At 41.9% G+C, this 21,468-nt stretch overlaps 1 pseudogene; it reads left to right on the top strand.

Annotated features, from left to right (window-relative positions):
- Positions 1-48: 48 nt before the first annotated feature.
- LOC123612310 (olfactory receptor 52M1-like) lies at positions 49-3,342 on the top strand (annotated as a pseudogene).
- The last annotated feature ends 18,126 nt before the right edge of the window (positions 3,343-21,468 follow it).

Below are 21,468 nucleotides of genomic sequence, written 5' to 3' on the forward strand. Positions count from 1 at the left end.
TTAGAAACAAACCTAGAAACTTAGAAACTCAGAAAAAGAACTTACTTACTTATTGGCATTCCAGGAGTGGAGTCCCCTGCACATCTGGCTCTCCATCCCCTTTGGCTCCATGTACCTGGTAGCTGTGGTGTGATGTCACCATTCTGGCTGTGGTAAGAGTGGAATGCAGCCTGCACCAGCCCATCATTGACTTGGTTCTGTCCACCTCCACTATGCCCATACTGCTGGCAATCTTCTGGTTTGGCACTAGTGACATAGGCTTGGATGCCTGCTTGGCTCAAATGTTCCTCATTCACTGCTTTACCACGGGTCAGTCGGGCATCTTCCTAGCTATGGCTTTTGACGACTGTGTAGCCCTCTGTGACCCACTACATCATGCTACAGTGCTCACGCATACTGTGGTGGGACGTTTGGGGCTAGCTGCCCTCTTCCTAAGTTCTCTGTATTGGACCCCTGCCTCTGATGATCCGCCTGCAGCTGCCCCTTTACAAAGCCTGTGTCATCTCCCACTCCTACTGTGAGCACAGGGCTGTGGTCACCTTGGCAGGTGGTGACATCGGAATCAAAATATGGCCTGAGCATTGGCTTTCTGGTCTTAATCCTGGACTTAATGGCCATTGCTGCCTCTTATGTGATGATTTTCAGGGCCGTGATGGGGCTAGCTACTCCTGAGACCAGGCTTAAAACCCTGGGGCTGTGTGGTTCTCACATCTGTGCTATCCTGACCTTTCATGTTCCCATTGCTGTTTCTTCCCTCATTCATCAATTTGGTCACCAGGTGCCTCCTCCAATCCACACCTTGCTGGCCAACTTCTACCTCCTCATTCCTCCAATCCTCAATCCCATTGTCTATGCTGTTCACACCAAGCAAATCCAAGAGAGACTTCTCAAATCTGAAAGATAACAACTAAGATCCAATGACTGATACTTCCTTCTCTTAGAAAAGCTCATGGAGAAAGTATTTAAGTATAGTGGGCAGCTTCCCATTTGGGAACTTCAAGCAAGTGAGATGTTAAGCCCTGTGGTCTCTAGATTTTGTAATTCTAATCTAACATCTCAAATCACCAAAGTCATGCTAAAACACAAAGTACAGTTCTAAACTCTAAGGGTAGATGGTTTTTTAATTACTCAAAGATATTTAAACTACAGAGAAGACAAAACAATGATAACACTATCAGTAACACAAGTAGCAGTTAGTGGTTACTAGGCATGTAAGTAATTCTTATAAATATCCAGATATCAAGGTAGGGTGTATCGTTCACATTTCATACACAATAGCACAGAATATAGAGTTTGAGCTGCCTAGATCAAATGTTTTGGTTGGAGTTTGTAAAATTTCTGTTATGTAATATTACTTACTGTTTTCTGTGTGTACTTTAATATGTAAATCCTAAAAACTAGGTCATTCCATCAAAGTGGACTTAGCTACAACAAAAGCATCTTCTGATTTAAGTCTTTAACAAGTGAGATACTGCTCAAACTGCTTGTATTAGTAAAAACATGAAGTGTTTTAGAAAGACTGGTCTGTATGTCTAGTAAGTATGAGGAATACCACTCACGAAAGAATGGCCTGGGAAAAACAACAGCTCAACACAAGGGAGTGAGTCAAGGTGACTACATCTCAACATTGCCCTTATATTTTCCCTGCCAGCTGCTCCATCCGGTAGCCTGAAGCATAAAAGGGCTCCATGAAAAAGAAAACCTTGCCCTTCCCACAGAAACTCTCCTTAACCCTGATCCATCTGTAGGATCCCTGATTGTAATGTGTCTTTTTAAAATGGATCACCAAAAACTGTTATGAATTCTAACATTTATAGGAACATTGACTTTACCCTCCAGGTTAAAGATTAGCTCACCATCTAGAAAGTATAGCACTTAGCTGCTGTTGATTGAAAGCTATTAATGTAATTCTCATAACCACACTGTAAGGGAAGAATTACTATCCCTACTTTGCAAATGAGGAAATTGACCTTCCCAGAGATAATATGAACAGTGACCTTGGGCAATTCTAAGAGGTAAAAATCAGCCATTATGACGTTTGTTTTTAATGTTAAGGTTTCTAGTCTTTCTGACCCTCCTTTGCCTCAACTGTGAAAGGGCTGAAAGGCATTTTCCAAAATCTGAATCCTGTTCATTTAAGATTCCCAACACAGCAGACCTTAGCTGTGCGCATTACTCCCAGAACTGGGAGTACACAGATCACTGAAGCACACTCCTCTTAGTGTTCTCAGAGGGACAAAGTGTAGAGCTGGATTCTATCCAAGTCCAATGGCAAACTCCACCACTCCATAAACTAAACAGGCAGGAAGGCAGTGACTATACCAAGCTTCAGGTATACAAACTATCACTGGGCGTGATACCAAGTAGTCAAGTGTAAAGGAAAGATCACTTCGTAACAATCAGAAAATGACTTCTGGTTTTGCTTTGGTTATTCCAATTAACTGGGGTATTTCCAATTACTTAATTGAAATAATTGTAGTTAATTTTATGTACCTACTGGGATACCTAGACTGTGTGATCATTTAGGTTCCAGTTATAGTCATATTTCCTCTAACATCTCTAACTTCCATCCTAGTATTTGTTCCTGAAACTCATGTCTGAGTTTGGAGGAATCAAATATTCTTCCTATAAATAGAAAAGCAATCATAAGCAAACTCTTGTTTTGCTCACCTCAACCATGGCTGGGACCAGGGGAAAAAGTTTAGAGTTAGTGCCAAGTGTATGTTCACTGGCTCTCAGGGATGTTCCTGTGGTTCCTTTATCCCAAAAGATAAAAGGCAAGGCCCAGAACTCAGAGCTACCTCTAAAAATTGTTCTAATATATCATCTAACCACCAAATTAACTGCAGGAGAAAAACTAGAAACATTCTCATTCAGTTCAGAGCACAGATTTCCTGAGGGAGAGTATACTAAAGGGAGTTACACAAACTCGGACCCGATTTATGGCACTCTTCCTCTGGAATTCAGCCTACCACATAAATTAGTTTGCTTTTATTCTCCACAGACTGTACAGTCCGTCAGCTCTAATATCTTCTGCATTTTAACATAAGTGTTGTAAAACCTGGACGCAGCCCAGACCCATTAAGTTCACTACCTAACCAGAAAAGCCTGAGGAGTTTACACAGCATACAAGCAGGCATGAGGACCGCTGTGGAAACCTTTAAATATGCCTCCCAGATGGCCTACGAGAGGGAATGTGCTCGCCTGAGCCTTAGCCGATGGTGTGCAAATCCATCACGACCTTCTGCTGAGGCCACGCTTCTCACAAGCAGCTTCCCAGGCAGTGACTAGGTTTGAGAGGGACATAAAGTAGGACCATTCCTGTAAGACAGAACACTTGTGAGAGGTAACTACGGCTCCTGGACTCATTGGTCTTACTGAAGCTTTTAGAGATACATTAAAGTCTAAGATGTTCGCTCCTTATCCTCCAGTCAGTCCTTTGCAGACGAGAGACTGGCATTGTGATCCAACAGCTCATTCAGCATCCTTTAGCTCCCTCTGCATTTTTTCACATAGGCATAACCTCCAATAGGTCTCAAGTCTAATCCCATTCCAGTTATAAAAGATCAGAAACAGTTTCCCTTAACAGGGGATGGGCAAAAGTTCTCACATACAGTATGCCTCAGGGGCATGTTAACTCTCTTCCTGTGCTACAGTACGGTTCTAAGATGTCAGGGCATCCCACAGGCCACCCCAGTGATCCACCAGCAGCATGATGTTGACTTGGCAAAATGAGCCCCAGGTGTTTAGTATACTAGAGGCCTTAGTAAGACACATATAGCTCCAGAGGGTAGCAGATAACTCCTAAGAATATTCAGAAACCTAGAACTTCAATGAACTTTAGGAGTCCAATGGTAAACAAACATTCTTAAAGTAAAAGGTCTTCATCTTGCATTTTCTACCAGAAAGAAATCACACTGCATGGTTGGCCACCTTGGATTCTGAAGAGAATGTATTCCTCACTTAGGAATCCTGCTTTAGTCCCTGTACCAAAAGACATGGAAGAACAGCTTTGAGTGGGCCCAGAGCAGGAAAGGACTGTTTCAGATCCAGACTATGGTACAAGCATCACTGCCACTAAGGCCTTATGGGACTGGCAACAGGGGCAGCAAAGGAGACCACGTGTGGACCAGCCGTGTAGATGCCCACGGACCAAGGCTGACTAGCTACTGCTGCCTCTGAACGCCTGTCAGCACCTGAGGTCCATGCAAAACCTAGACAGAACACTTACTGCTCACGAAGGCCACTTGGTGGCAAGTCAACTACTCTGGGCCTCTTCAACCCTAGAAAGTACAGTGGTCTGTCCTGCCTGTGATACATACTTATTCTGGGTGTGGATTTGCCTTTCATGCCCACAGAGCCTGGGCCAACACTTCTCTTAGAGGGCTTCCTGAATGCCTGATTAACAGGCAGGACATCCCACATGACACAGTACTGAGAGAACAGACCTTCTTTAGAGAAGGCTGTGCAGGATAGGTCTCATGACCGTGGGCCCCACGGGTGGTATTATGTTACCTCTCCAGCCAGAAGCAGCTGGCGTCACAGGACGCCAGAGTCGTCTTCCAAAAGCAGTGGGGAAAAAGCAGTTTAAAAGGCAGCTCTTCACAGAAGTAGAGAGCCATCCTTTAGGATTCAGACTATGAATTGAACCAGATCTCTATGGTGCTCAGTCCCTAAAAGGAAAAATACAGGAGTAAAGAAAGAAAGGGGTAGAAGCAGGAGTATTTCATATGTCACTCCTTGTGATCCTCTAGGAGATTTTTGCTTCCTGTCCCCACAAATCTTAGTCCTGCAGGATTGGAAACTCTGGTCCTCAAAGGGGGTTCACTACTGCCAAGGGACACAGCAAGGGTCCCATAGAGCTAAGTTACAACTACCATCAAGCTACTCTGGACTCCAATGGCCAGGAGCAAGCAGGTAGGAAGAGGAGTTACTATACTGGCAGGAGTAATTTACTCTGAAGTGAAGAGATAGGGTTGCTTTTATAGGACAGATACAGGCAAGAATTTGTAAACATGTGCAGAAATCAGGTGATCCCCTTGGGCATTTTCAGGTACTGCCTTACTTCATTGTAACCATGAGTGTACGTGCACAACATCTCGAAGTAAGAAGAGTATAAGTAAGGTTTCAGCCTCCCAGGAATGAAGGTTTGATGGCTTGCCTGTGAAGTGACCCAAGATTTGCGATGGTGATGTTTGAGGGTGAAGGGAATTCCAAATAGACAGGATAGTAACTGTGGCTCTGAGATGAGTTTCAGACACTGGGTGGATAAGAGTTCATCCCACTAGCCTTTCTCTTTTAATTTTGCACTTAGCAAGTGAGGCCCCATGGGAACTATGGAGGAGCTGCTCCTAAAATCTGTTTGCAGGAGATCTGTGCAATGCAAAAATGGATTGCAGTGCCAGCCATTTTATATATATATGTATATATGTATGTATATATATATACACACACACACATATATATGCTTTTCAAGGGAACCCTGCCCACACACTGTTGGTGGGAATGTAATCTGGCACAGCCACTGTGGAAAATAGTATGGAGATTCCTTAAAAAACTAAAAATAGAGTTACCATGTATTTCAGCAAACCTACTCCTAGGCATACATCTGAAGAAAACTCAAATTCAGATGATTAGATAAATAAGATGTGAGATATGTACATATATATATGTATATATATAAAATACACACACACACACAATGGAATACTATTCAGCCATAAAAAGAAGGAAATAATGCCATTTGTTGGAACATACTTTGATAATCTCTAGGTCAATGCAAGCGAAGTAAATCAAAGACAAATGTCATGATATCACTTATATGTGCAATCTAAAATATGATACAAATGAACTTACTTACAAAACATGAACAGACTCAAACATAGAAAACAAACTTATGGTTACCAAAAGGGAGGGAGGGAGAGATAAATTAGGAGTTTTGATTAACAGATACACACTTATAATAACCTACAATGGAAAAGAATGTATGTGTAAGTGAATCACTTTGCTGTACACCAAAATTTAAAAAGTAAAATTTAAAGATACGAAGTGAAAACAGAAAATGATTAGGAATACATTCACCAAGATTCAAATAGTCCAAAAAAGTGATCATGGTCCAGCTGGCACCCATTTTAAAAGTTAGATCTTAAGAAATTGCCTCCCACATGTCTAGCCTTTCTAGGCTTAAACATCTAGTGGTTATCATGCCTCATTTCATGATTTAAAAGACACTGGTCACATGAAAATTGACAAGATTTTAAATTCCTATAGAGAAGTGCTGCTAAGTGCTATTTTTAAAACAAAATTTTATAGTCATTGGAACCACTCATGGATCCAAAGTTCTAAGTCAACTAGCCTTTTGCTTTAGAAATCCAAATACTGAGTTTTCAGCCAAATGACCTATGTTTTTACATTTTGAAATCAAATTAGGTTTACTAAGAAGGAGACAGTCTTTGATAAGCAAGGTTAGTGATTGAGCCAGACTAAGGATAGAAGGTCTAAATAGAGGCAGTGAGGGAAAAGTAGGAGTCAAGAATTCTGATCAAGGACTAGGCAGAAAACTGTGTGGCTTCATTGTCCTCTTAGGTATGCAAAGGGGTATTTGTGCAGGAGAATGTAGGTGAAACTGGTCAGCAAGTGTGTGGCAGAGGTTAAGGGGCCAAGAAAGAAGTCTCAAGAGTCTAGAACACTGTACGAGGGCTGTTTTGGAGGAAGAATGCTATAATAACTACTTAATCAGAATGCATGTTCCTCTTGGAAAGAGATCTCATCTCCTTCATAGAAAAAGGGCATACAGCTTCCAGTCTGTGCTTCATGATGATCTCTAACTAGAGCAGACCTTGAAGCCATCACATTGGAAGCCAGTGATGGAGTTGTTCCATGATGCAGATGACAATGCATTAACCTGAAGTCCAAGATGCCTACTGTAACACATACCTCTGTAAAAAGTTTGGCAACAAGTTTATATATGCCCTTGTCCTTTTTCTTAGGGAACAAGTCTCTTTAGGGGATATCATCTCCAGAACAGTGTCTTTAAGATAGCTGCTTATCGCTTCTCCCAAAGAGAAAAGGCTACAGATGAATGGGTTGATGACAAATGAATGGGACTATCCCAATGTTGATAAATCATTAAAATGGGGTGAGGGGAAGCTTCTCACTGAGAACACCAATTCCTAGTTTTCCTAAACTTTGCGCCATGCTACTGAAATATACAAGTCAGTACTGCGTATCTTGTATTTTATGAAAAATATACTTGGATGACTTCAATGGAGAAGGCAATTCTGCATTTGGACAAATGTACAGATGGATGTGAGGCAAAGTAAGTTGTTCTTGCCACAAAGAGGACTTCAATTATAGCCTGAAAAATTCTTTACTTGTGCCATTTCAGGAGAAGACATCTTTCATATTTCTAAGCAATTTTTCCCCTACTTAGACCCAGAAACAAGGTATGAGATGAAAAAATCCCCCAGGAGATTAATACAGTGCTCAGCCTGAGGGTTTGGGTATTGTTCCACTAGCCCATGAGGCGGAGACATACTTCCCGTTTAAAAAAAAAAAAAAAAACCTGCTCAAACTGGCTTAGGGTACCTGGATAACAGGAAATCACTGGTAGGCATGCATCGGCTTGCTCAATCTTCAGGTAAGCTGAATAAATACCAATAAAATGTCACTGAAGCAAATCCTTAAGGAATGCTAAAAGATTGCCTGAGGAAACCAAGGGACAGGGACTGAACTTCTGCTTCAGAAATATCACGTATTGTTAATGTTACCAAGTGGACCCAAAAATTAGGCCTTAAGCCAGGGACTGACTAAAAGGACCACTGGGAGAAAATGGGGTTGGGAGAGTTGGCTGGCTTTTGAAAGTAACCAGAAACGGGGGGGTCCCCACTCTTCCCACTAAGCCTATCCACGGCCTTCTACCATCAACCCCCCTGAAACACCATCTGCCTGTGGCCATTCCCTTTTCTCTATTCAGCTGATCCGAGGTAGGAGAGAAGGGGCAGGAGGGTTTTTTTTTTATGGAAAAAGGAAGTAAGGACCTTCCATAGGCCAAAGAGTCCATTATGTCAGGAGTACTCAATCTGGCAAAATTGGTATTTAGGCCCCTTTAAGGAAGTTACAGGGCTCCATTCCAAAAAAAAAAAAAAAAAAAAAGGCAAAGCCACTGGCTTGATTAAACTTAGTTTTTTCACTTTTCTTGATCCATAAAAATATGAAGATTTTGTAGCCCTTTCAATCATACAAACAAGGATTGATCTATTTGCATTAAGATTCTGGAAAAAAGTCAGACCATCAAATATCTCATGAAGTGATATTATCTAGAATTCTGCATAGGTAGAATTCAAGGAACCTAAGAACTTGGGTTTTAAAGTCTAAAACAGATTTGTGAGGATCCCTTGGTCCAGTGTAGCAGACACTGATGTGCCACCAGACTTCCCTTTAGTGAAGCACCCGCTGCCTTAGCTGTTGTTACCAAGCAGACTATCTGTCGGCTTCTCCAGGGACTGTCTCAGCCTCAGAAACTTCAAGGCCACAGCTCTTCTAGGGCAGCCCAATGACTGACCAATGAGGGGGTAGAATGTTGTTGATGTGGCCCAACTCTGGAGAAAGCTGGATGGCCATTCTAAAAATAGAATTAGCCCAGGCTACCATTCAATCTGTATAATAGTTTGATTTCTCTGCAGACTTTTTAACTCCCATAATACAGGGCACTCTAACATCCTGCACAACTCTAACATCTAATGCTGTTTAATTCAGTAGTCACGAGTCACACATGGCTATTGAGCACGTGAAATGTAGCATGTTGGAGACCTTGTTGAGTCACATGCATTCCAGAACATGAGAAAAGAAAATGGTCAAGTTTGATTCATGGATAGATCTACTTGTGAGTGCAAGGCAAGGCTGGATGGCTGCTGCACGACAATCCCACTCCAGGGAGGCCTTGACTGACAGTGATGGGGGGGAGCCCTCCCAATGGGCACAGCTTAGCCTGTGCACTTGGTTTTCATTTTGTGTGGGAAAAACTCCACTTTGAGGTTTAAATACACATATACCAGTGGGTAGTGGCAAATGGCTTGACTGTTGGTTACAGGTCTCAAAGGAAAAAAACAAGACAAGTTGGTGTACAGTAGATGCATGTGGATGGGCATATGGGAATAAACCAAAGTATCTTCATAGGGCATGCTAACACCCAGCAGAGAGCAGGTACCAGAAAAGAACTCTCGTCAAGTAGATACTATATGAAGATCCTGCAGTATTTAGCAATTTGGAAATAAGCACTTCATTTCATACTATTAGAGGCCAAAAGAACAATGTGGCCAGAAGGGTGAGGATGACTACCAGCTACAGAATTAGAGCTAAGGCCAGGGTAAAGACCATGACATCGCTGTTGTGTCTGTGAAGTCTGGGGCACTGAGAAGTCTCTGGAATATATAGCTAGAAACCACAGGGGTGATCACTTCCCCAGACCGGAAGAATGAGCACAGCCTACTACACAGCTATCTGCACCAAGTCTGCCTCATTAACCACAAAGCAAGCATGACCAAATCCGCCAAGCCACAGAAGCTGGTGTTACATTGCCCCCACCGGTAGAAGGCGTGAGGTCCAGGAAATATAAATTCCATTGGAAATAGGTTCAGGCTAGCAAGGCCTTTAAAGGGTCAGAGAGAACATGAGTAAATGGAACTGCAGAACTCTAGGAAAAGGCACCAGGGAAGGAAGATGGGTAATACTGAAATCCAGTTCACCAAAGTATCTTGGCTTCTTTCATTTCTGTTCATCCTGGTATATTTGAAGTTTTTAGGACACTTAATCCAGTCTTAAGACACAAGTCCAGATGCATTAAAGATGTACCTGAAGGAGTTCATCCCAATTTTCAACACAGGTTTACAGAAGTACAAACAGATTGGCATGTTAAGCCCTGCTGTGCCACATGGAATGCCACCTTCCAGCTGCTGGGGAAATGGACAAGAACGACTTAATGCCCTTTGACCTGAATGTCAGACATGTGGAGGGAAAGGAATTTATCATTTGTTCCATAGCAGTGCTGTTCTCTTAATTCTATTATCTCAGAGTCTTTAGGCCCAGGTAGCATGGACACTGAGGTTTGTGCCCTGGAGCCACAATAAGCATCGTTCTGAAGCTTCAAGACAGTATTTCAAGGTATAGATATTATGAATTTGGTACATTTAAGTAAAATGTAACCTCCATTCCTCCTCTTAAAGCCTTTCTTCTAGGCCTCCTCACCTCTTCCAGCCTCTCAGTTCCCAGCTAACTCCCCGCACTGGGTCTTCTCTGTATTCCAGTCCTAGTGCCTTGTCTCCTGCCCAGTCATCACTTGGTCTTTGGGCTTCCAGTTGTCTTCGTCTTGAGTTATCAGATTCTGTGCCCTCTGACCCATCATGTGATGTTTAATTTACGTGAACACCTGACTGACCAAATGTCTGGGCACCCCATGGCCCAAACACTGTAGGTGTATCTGTGAGAGTGTTTATGGATGAGATTAATACTTGAATTGGTAGACAGAACAGAGCAGATGCCGTCCCTAAAGCAGGTGAACCTCATTCAAACTGCTGGATGTCTGGGCAGAACAAAGGCTGTGTAAGGGGGAACTTCCCCCTGGCTACCCTGAGCCAGGACACTGGTCTCTCCCTGCCCCTGGACTCCAGCTGAAACATTGCAGGCCCAAGACCTAAGAAGAGGCAGAGTTTACACTATAGGCTCCCTGGTTCACAGGCTTTTGATCTTGGATTGGAAGTACAACATTTACTCTCCTGGGTCTCCAGCTCGACAGCTGTAGGTTCAGAATTCTTGGACACTAATTGTATAAGACAGTTCCTTACAATAGTTTTTATAAAGACGGAGAAGATGGCAGAGTAGAAGGACGTTTGCAGGTCACCCTCTCCCACAAATACACCAAGACCCACATCTACAGACCCACTCAGCCAACCAGAGCACCTGTGGAACTCGGACAGAACATCGCCCTCTTCAAAAGATAAAGACGCCAAAAATCTGGTAGGAGAAAAGGAAAAAAGAAAGAACAAAAGGCAAAGGAGCGCGGGACGGGTCCCGCGGGGAGGGAGTGGCAAAGGAGGACTGGCGCTCGCTTGCTGGGTCTCCCCTCTCCAACTGAGAGGCCAGCAGGACGGAGGGGGAGCCTCCGAGGCTCGGATCTGTACAGAGCAGCCCTTGACTAACAGAACTAAGTTAAACGGCACAGAGCGTCCCCCCGACACCCAGCCTGAGACGCGGGCCGGCAGCGGCGGGCAGGGCCAGGCTGCACAAGCCGGGCGGAGGACGGGAGGGGCTGCATGGAGGCAGCCCCGGGGGAACGCAAGGGGCTGCGCGCCGTGGCTGTGGGTGCACAGGGCAGAACAACCTGGGCCCTCCATAAAACAGCAAGGTTGATGTGCTCTCGAGGGAAGGGTGCACACCCCCATCTCTGAAAACCCGCGGAAAGTTTTCGGGGGAAGAGAGGCGGGGCTCAGGCACAGCCACCATATCCTCCGCGCTGAGCACTCCGGCGGGGGCGGGGGCGAAACCTGCATCCGCACCGAAGGGCTTAGCAGCCTCAAAGGCCAGACTGAGACTGGCCTGCAGCCCGGGGCAGATAGCATCCTTCCATCCTGGTCCCTCAGAGAACTTGCTCCACAAAGACAAACAAGGAGCTGGGTTTTGGCTCGGAGCAGGGACAGGGCTGTCCCTCGGTCTTCCCGGAGCCCACCTGTGGAGCGCCGACCAGGGCGGAGCGCCGACCAGGGCGGAGCGCGCAGCCGCACAGAGCAGCTGAGGTACCAGCGGCGGCACAGGTAGGGCGAGAGCGGCCCCCCGCCTTTCTGGCAGGAACACAGCCCCTGACCGAGGTGCTGGGAGGGGGCACGACCCGCCCTCCTACCCTGCCAGTCTGCAACATCTGACTGCGGCATCTGGAGGGGCAGCGACCCGCCCACCCACAGCAGAGAGCTGCACCTGACCCAGTGTTAGGAGGAGGCGCGATCTGCTTGCCGACAGGTGCTGGGAGCAGCACAGAAGAGGGCGCCAACGGAGGGCCTCTGAAAACAGCAAGCTGAGCTTCCAAAGCAGGACGAAGACAGAAAGACTTCACATTAAAAGCACACAGACTCCAGGAGAACACCGACAAACACCTCCCCCCCTTTTTTTTTTAAATCTGTTTTTACCTGTTCTATTTTCTATTACTCTCTTAATCTTTACTTCTTAATTCATTTCTATTTCTCTTGGGTTTTGATGTCCTGCTATTGATTAGACACAGGTTTCAAATACATCTATACATCTCCCCCCCCTTTTTTGTAAAGGTTTCAAAAGGACGTCTCAACCCAATTAATACTCTGCTTCAACTCACTCTTCTATTATTCATTATACACTGTTTTCAAACCCTCTTTCTCCCTTCTTTTAAAATTCTCTATTTTTTTTTCTTTTTTCCCTAAGTTCTATTCATAAATAGGCATCAGATAGATAAAATCCTTAAGGACCAAAATAAACAACTGATACTCCATAAACCACAGTGCCAAAGAGGTATGAGCAAGATGAAGAAGCAGAAAAACCTTTCCCAATTAAAAGAACAAGAGAAATCCCCTGAGAGAAAGATCAACGAAATAGACATCGATAGCCTACTAGATCAAGATTTCAAAAAAGGAGTGATCGAATTGCTGAAGAAATTAAAAGAGATAGTGTTTAGAGATATAAAATATGTCAAAAATGAAATTGAAGCTATAAAGAAGAGCCAAGTAGAATGGGTAAACTCATTGACAGAGATGAGGAAGGATCTAATAGCTGTGCAAAGCCGACTAGACAATGCAGAGGAACGAATTAGTGATCTAGAAGACAGGGCAATAGAAAGCACCCATTCAGAAGAACTACAAGAGAAGCAAATAAAAAATAATGAAAATAGCATAAGGGACCTATGGGATAATATAAAGCGTCCCATCTTCGCATAATAGGGGTCCCAGAAGGAGAAGAAACATCAAAGGGGATTGAAAAGGTTTTTGAAGAAATCATGACTGAAAACTTCCCAAACTTAAAGAAGGAATCAGATATCCAAGTACAGGAAGCTCAGAGGGTCCCAAACAGGAAGAACCCAAATAGACCCACACCAAGACATATCATAATCAAGATGGCCAGAGTCAAGGATAAAGAAATGATTCTAAAGGCAGCAAGAGAAAAGCAAAGAGTAAGTTACAAGGGAACCCCCATAAGGCTCTCAGCTGATTTCTCTACACAAACATTACAGGCCAGAAGGGAGTGGCAAGATATATTCAAAGCCCTGAATGAAAAAAAGATGCAGCCTAGGATCTTTTATCCAGCAAGTCTATCCTTGCGGATAGAAGGAGAAATAAAGAGTTTCACAGACCAAAAAAAAAAAAGCTGCAGGAGTTTAGCAACACTAAACCCATGCTAAAAGAAATATTGAAAGGGCTATTCTAAATAGAAAAGCAGCAGGATGCTACAGAAATGAGAAACACACAACTGGAAAGGTGATAACTCATGAATTACAAATAAAGTAAACATGAAATTATAAAAGACATACAAATCACTGAGAGTGGGAGAGGGAGGCAGGGAAATATAGAATATTTTTTTCTTTCTTTTTTAAATTTTTTTAACAGTAGGATGGGTTTGAGATCATGTTACTATCAGTTTAATAAAAACAGTTATAGTAATGGGTTGACAGATTTACAAAAAAGGGTAACCACAAGCCAAAAATTTACAAAGGAGTCACAAAAATTAAATAAAATCCATGATAATACAAAGGAAAATTACCAAACCACAAAAGGAAGAAGAAAGGAACAAAGAGGATATACCAATTCAGCTGCAAAGATAAGTTCAAAATGGCAATAAACACACATCTATCATTAATTACTGTAAATGTTAATGGACTAAATGCTCCAGTCAAAAGACACAGAGTGGCAGACTGGATAATAAAGCAAGAACCTTCAATATGCTGCATACAAGAGACCCACTTTAAGGAGAAGGACACATATAGATTGAGAGTGAAAGGATGGAAAAGGATATTCCATGCAAATGGAAAAGCCAAAAAAGCAGGTGTTGCAGTACTGATTTCAGACAAAATAGACTTTAAAACAAAGGCCATAAAGAAAGATAAAGAAGGACATTTTATAATGATTAAAGGAGTGATACAAGATGAGGATATTACACTCGTTAATATATATGCACCCAATATAGGAGCACCTAAGTACATACAAGAATTACTAACAGAGATAAAGGGGGATATTGATGGGAATACAATCATAGTTGGAGATTTTAACACTGCATTAACATCACTAGACAGATCTTCCAGACAGAAGATAAACAAGGCAACAGAGAAATTAAATACTACAATAGAAAAACTAGATTTGGTGGATATTTTCAGAGCATTACACCCCCAAAAAATAGGATATACATTCTTTTCAAGTGCACATGGAACATTTTCCAGGATCGATCATGTACTTGGGCACAAAAGAAACCTCAACAATTTTAAGAAGATAGAAATTATCTCAAGCATCTTTACTGACTACAATGCCATGAAACTGGAAATCAACAACAGAGAAACAAAGGAGAAAAAAAGGAAAGCATGGAGATTAAACAATATATTATTGAAAAAACAATGGATCAATGAGGAAATCAAAGCTGAAATTAAAAAATACCTTGAGACAAATGATAATGAAAGCACAACCACTCAAAACCTATGGGACACAGCAAAGGCAGTGCTAAGAGGGAAGTTTATAGCGATACAGGCCTTCCTCAAAAAAGAAGAACAATCTCAAATAAACAATTTAACCCACTACCTGAATGAATTAGAAAAAGAAGAACAAAAAGCCCCAAAAAGCAGCAGAAGGAAGGAAATAATAAAGATCAGAGAGGAATTAAATACAATAGAGATTAACAAGACCATAGAAAAAATCAACCAAGCCAAAAGCTGGTTTTTTGAAAAAGTAAATAAAATCGACAAACCTCTGGCCAAACTCACAAAGAAGAAAAAAGAGAGAGCACAAATTAGCAAAATAAGAAAGGAAAATGGAGAAATTACAACAAACAAAATAGAAATACAGAATATCATACGAGAATATTATGAAAAACTATATGGAACCAAACTGGATAACCTAGAGGAGATGGACAAATTTCTGGAAACATACTGTCCACCAAAACTGAATCAAGAAGAATCTGAACACTTGAACAATCCGATCACTAGAAAGGAAATAGAAATAGCAATTAAAAACCTCCCTACAAATAAAAGTCCAGGACCGGACGGCTTCACCGGGGAATTCTACCAAACATACAAGAAGAACTCATACCAGTCCTTCTCAAACTCTTCCAGACGATTGAAAAGGAGGGAATACTCCCAAACTCATTCTATGAAGCCACCATCACCCTGATACCAAAACCAGGCAAAGACACTACAAAAAAAGAGAATTATAGGCCAATATCACTGATGAACATAGACACCAAAATCCTCACCAAAATTTTAGCAAATAGAATCCAACAACACATAAAAAAGATTATACATCATGACCAAGTGGGGTTCATCCCAGGGACACAAGGCTGGTTCAACATATGCAAATCAACCAGTGTAATACATCACATCAACAAGAGAAAGGACAAAAACCACATGATCATCTCAATCGATGCAGAAAAAGCATTTGATAAAATTCAACACCCATTTATGATAAAAACTCTCACCAAAGTGGGTATATAGGGAACATATCTCAACATAATAAAAGCTATATATGACAAACCTACAGCCAGCATAGTACTCAATGGTGAAAAACTCAACAGCTTCCCACTAAAATCTGGGACAAGACAAGGATGCCCACTATCACCACTCCTATTCAACATAGTCCTGGAAGTCCTAGCCACAGCAGTCAGGCAAGAGAAAGAAATAAAAGGGATCCAAATTGGAAAAGAAGAGGTAAAAGTGTCAATATATGCTGATGACATGTTACTATATATAGAAAACCCTAAAAGGTCCACACAAAAGCTACTAGAGCTGATTGAAGAATTCAGCAAGGTAGCAGGTTACAAAATTAACGTTCAAAAATCAGTTGCATTTCTTTACACTAACGATAAATCAACAGAAGAAGAAAGTAAAGAAACAATCCCCTTTAAAATAGCACCCAAAGTAATAAAATATCTGGGAATAAATCTAACCAAGGAAGTGAAAGAATTATAAACAGAAAACTATAAACCATTGATGAAGGAAATTAAAGAAGACTTTAAAAAATGGAAAGATATTCCATGCTCTTGGATTGGAAGAATCAATATTGTTAAAATGGTCACACTGCCCAAGGCAATCTACAGATTTAATGCAATCCCTATCCAATTACCCAGGACATATTTCACACAACTAGAAAAAATCATAATAAAATTCATATGGAGCCATCAAAGACCTAGAATTGCCAAAGCATTACTGAAGAGAAAGAAAGAGGCTGGAGGAATAACTCTCCCAGACTTCAGACAATACTATAGAGCTACAGTCATCAAGACAGCATGGTATTGGTACCAAAACAGACATATAGACCAATGGAACAGAATAGAGAGCCCAGAAATGAACCCACAAACTTTTGGTCAACTCATCTTTGACAAAGGAGGCAAGAATATACATTGGAATAAAGACAGTCTCTTCAGCAAATGGTGTTGGGAAAACTGGACAGCAGCATGTAAAACAATGAAGCTAGAACACTCCCTTACACCATATACAAAAATCAACTCAAAATGGATTAAAGACTTAAACATAAGACAAGATACAATAAAACTCCTAGAGGAAAACATAGGCAAAACATTATCTGACATACATTTAAAAAATTTTCTCCTAGAAGAAATAAAAGCAAGAATAAACAAATGGGACCTAATGAAACTTACAAGCTTCTGCACAGCAAAGGAAACCAGAAATAAAACAAGAAGAAAACCTATGGAATGGGAGAAAATTTTTGCAAGTGAAACCGACAAAGGCTTGATCTCCAGAATATATAAGCAGCTCATACGACTCAATAAGAAAAAAATAAACAACCCAATCCAAAAATGGGCAGAAGACCTAAACAAGCAATTCTCCAAGGAAGACATACAAATGATCAAAAAGCACATGAAAAAATGCTCAATATCACTAATTATCAGAGAAATGCAAATCAAAACTACAATGAGGTATCACCTAACACCAGTCAGAATGGCCGTCATTCAAAAATCCACAAATGACAAATGCTGGAGAGGCTGTGGAGAAAGGGGAACCCTCCTACACTGCTGGTGGGAATGCAGTTTGGTGCAGCCACTATGGAAAACAGTGTGGAGATTCCTCAAAAGACTAGGAATAGACTTACCATATGACCCAGGAATCTCACTCCTGGGCTTGTATCCAGAAGGAAATCTACTTCAGGATGACACCTGCACCCCAATGTTCATAGCAGCACTATTTACAATAGCCAAAACATGAAAATAGCCTAAATGTCCATCAATAGGTAACTGGATAAAGAAGATGTGGTATATTTATACAATGGAATACTACTCAGCCATAAAAACCGACAACATAATGCCATTTGCAGCAACATGGATGCTCCTGGAGAATGTCATTCTAAGTGAAGTAAGCCAGAAAGAGAAAGAAAAATACCATATGAGATCGCTTATATGTGGAATCTAAAAAACAAAAACAAAAACAAACAAACAAACAAAAACAAAGCGTAAATAAAGGACAGAAATAGACTCACAGACAGAGAATACAGACTTGTGGTTACCAGTGGGGTGGAGGGTGGGAAGGGATAGACTGGGATTTCAAAATTGTAGAATAGACTACACTGTATAGCACAGGGAAATATACACAAAATGTTATGATAACTCACAGAGAAAAAAATGTGACAATGAGTGTGTATATGTCCATGAATAACTGAAAAATTGTGCTGAACACTGGAATTTGACACAACATTGTAAAATGATTATAAATCAATAAAAAGTGTTTAAAAAAATAGCTTTTATATACACACCCATTTGCCCTGCTTCCCTGGAGAACTGAGTGATACACACTCTCTTAACTACTCTAACTTGCACGTCCACACAGAGCCCTTTCTGTTCTCCATGTCTGTTCCTGGACTCTCAATCCAGGTTAAACCCCTGTAACCCAGAATACCCACTGCGTTTAGGCTTGCAACTTTTGATTCCTTTTTCATTCTCTTTATTACTAGTTTGGTGGAGAAAGAAGTGGGAGGAGTACTGTCAATTTTTCTGACACTTAAGTTTAGCTGTTTGTTTTCTTTAAAAAGGTTGGCAGTTTAAGCTTATGCCTTAAACATACTATGTATGTTATCCAAATACTGGATTTGTTCTTTGGTTTCTAGTCCTCTCTTCCTGTCACTTTGTAAATTCAGCTTATGGTAAGGGAATCACCCACTGAGTCCAAGCACGAACATAGGATGCAGTCTTCCTATTATCCCTGCCAAGGAGTTTCATCCAACACAGGCTTCTGTAATAGGGACACACTGTCCTTGAAGTAGTTCAACCTAAGCTGGACGGGATTTAGCCAGCATTTGAGACAAGTACCTACAAGGTAGGAAGAGTTCCCACAGCATCTTAGTCACAGGTGAGAGTGTGGGAAGTGATGGAACTGGGACTGATTGATAAACACTGCCTGGAAACAAATGGCTTAGTTACTGGCAGAGGCGAGCACCTCTGGGAGGTTGTGGGATTTAAAAACGTATTAGAGGTTGGGACACATTCTTATGATTTACATGTGATCAGATTCCAGGTTAGAGAGAGCACTGCGCCATCATTAGTTAACTTAGAAAATAGGATATCTGAGGTTTGTCCCCAGAAAACAGACATAAATCATGATCACTGAGTATGCTGTGTTACAACAACTTGAAGGACTGAAGCTAAAGTATAAGAAGGGGAAAAGTTACCCTTACCTCCCAGGATAAGGGAGAGTCTGGAGCAAAGAAGTTTTCCTAGGGTTAGAAGCCTCCCTTTAGACCGTAGACTGAATGGACAGCCATACATTCCAGGGCTTTTAGTCTCACGTGGTGAATAAAGCTAGAGACTTCATTCAGGCTTTTTAGGAGTTGGTGGATGAAATAATTTTACCAGATCTTCATCTTTTTTTTTTAATCAATTTTAAGTCAAGATTATGTTTTCAGAGTTTAACCATTTAAAAAAAAATCAACTAAGTTTGTGATCCAGAGGGCAGTGGTTGAGATATGGGACTTTAAAGTATCCAGAACTATGCACAAAAAAGGCAGCATTATGCCAGTTGGTCCAAGTTGTTTAATGTTGTTTTGAAAGCCTTTCAGGAATAATGAAACTAATCACCACTAGCCTAAATATGAAAGCAGTGACTGGTGCCTGTGAAATACTTACGTCACTGTAAGGACCATCGTATTACTCAGATGGTCGACCGCACCGGAAGGACCAGCCTGATTTACAACTTGTATTAAGCTCAATAGTTAAGATGAAAGAATTCACACCTGGGGACAGGCGTGTGGGAGAAACCCTGTTCCTTGTTCTTTTCCCCTGTCCCCATGAGAACTTCTGCTCTATTTCCCCAAAAATGGACGATGCTGGTCTCCTGGTCTTCTTCCTCCCCAGGAGACAAAAAAAGACATTTAGATTGTGCATTCAAGTTAATACTCCATTCTGATCTGGTTGTTTGCATTTTTTCAATTGGTGAGGATAACTGCAGAAGGGAAGAAAGTTGTTTGGTAATTTGGGAGAACTGATAACATCTATTCCCATCTGTTTAGAGAGAAACTCCGAAGTGACCATGCACAGCACTCACGAAACCTGAGCTGTTTGCTGACTACATCTGTCCTTCTCAGGCTACAGAGCACAGTGAGCTTGGAGCAGAGACTGCTTTGCTGCAGTGCCAAGTGGTAGAAAAATCACAGGATCCTGAGATAATCCCATCAAGAGCCATCCCGGCCTGAAACAGAAGAATCTTTGTGCGACACTGGATCCAGATCAGCTCTCTAAGAGGTAAGCTGCAGGTGAGGACAATCTAACCCTGCCGGGTCAGCAGTTTCATCAGCAAATGTTGAAAGGTATTTGTGAGCCTCTGCATGAATATTGAGGCAGTGGTGTCAGAATTTACGAGAAGATTACGGATCTTCTGAAATTAGGGAGGACAAACCTCAGCCCTCAAACATTAACTTTTCATGAACTTCAAGGAAAAAACTTGTGATCTCTTGTTGCTGAATGAGGATTTAATCCTGTGGGAAGGCAGAGCAGAAGGCCAACTGGGTGCATAACTAGATTCCTTAACCATGTCATTCCTCCTGATCCAATTCATCCTATGAATTCTGTCAGCTAACTTCTGTGAGCTGGTTCTATTTTCCTGCTGACTGGCAGAGTAACCACCACATTGTCAGTGATACAACACAGCACTGCTTCCTGAGGTACAAGGATCCTTGGGCTTTTTCTAAGCCTCCACTATCACATCAAGAAAGTCCAGACTGCTTAGTGTGGCCCGGTCCCTCAGGGAGAGGGTGGCTACCTCAGAACGTCCTCAGCCTGAGTCCCGGCTCGAACTGAGTGCTGCCCACACTGTCACCTGGGAAACGGTTAGTATCATCCTTGACTTGCAACCCACAACATCCAGGTGGTCTCACATTCTGCTCCCTTGATGAGTGTTCTGGGCCTCAATATATTGAAGTATCTTCTGCTGCTAGAACGTTTTAGCCATTGGTCGTATAAACGTGAACACGTTCTCACAGTATAACATAGTCTAACAGGAGAAAAAGGCCGCATAAAGACATGACTTCAAGCATGATTCCTCTAAGACATATCTGAGCTAATGATCAAGTGATGAAGGACATAACCACACTTAAAGACATCTACCAAATTGAAGGAACTGGAAATGTAAAGATATCGAGAGAAGAGTTTGGTATTCCCCAGGAAAAAAGGTGGCATAGTGAACTGTGGGAGTTAAGAACTGGGGTTCCTAAGTGATAGTTACATTCCTTTCTCCTGTAAGTACTGAGACAATTAAGACCTGGGAGCCAAGTAAATATTTTAGTGCCTGACATCAGTTTAACACTTCTCAGCTCTTCAGGTTTCTTTGCTGCCTTAGTTTCCATTAACCACCTTACAGTAGAAGTGTATTACCCTGATTTTTACAGGCAAGGAAATACTGAGGAACAGAGAGGTTAAGCAGTTTCAGAGGACACACAGGTAATAAGTCATGTATCAAAACGCAGGTAGTGTGACATCAGAATCCCATGCTTTTAACACACACTGTATTTCATCACCACAGGAATGAAAATATTGGTTTGGCTAATTAAACTGGAATGGAGTATGGGACCAAGATCTAAAGCCGTCATTACTTGCTCGCTTCACAATACAAGGTGGTATTTTGATGGACTGAGGAGACACTAACCAGCTTCACGAAGAAACACCTATTTTTCACCTGCGGGCTGCAGCGAGCCACAGGATTAGAGACGGTTACTCGGTAGAATGGGGGCAAGTAGTATTTGGTGTTTGCAATCT

The sequence above is a fragment of the Camelus bactrianus genome, chromosome 10 (genome assembly GCF_048773025.1).
Source record: "Camelus bactrianus isolate YW-2024 breed Bactrian camel chromosome 10, ASM4877302v1, whole genome shotgun sequence".
Classification (NCBI taxonomy): domain Eukaryota; kingdom Metazoa; phylum Chordata; class Mammalia; order Artiodactyla; family Camelidae; genus Camelus; species Camelus bactrianus.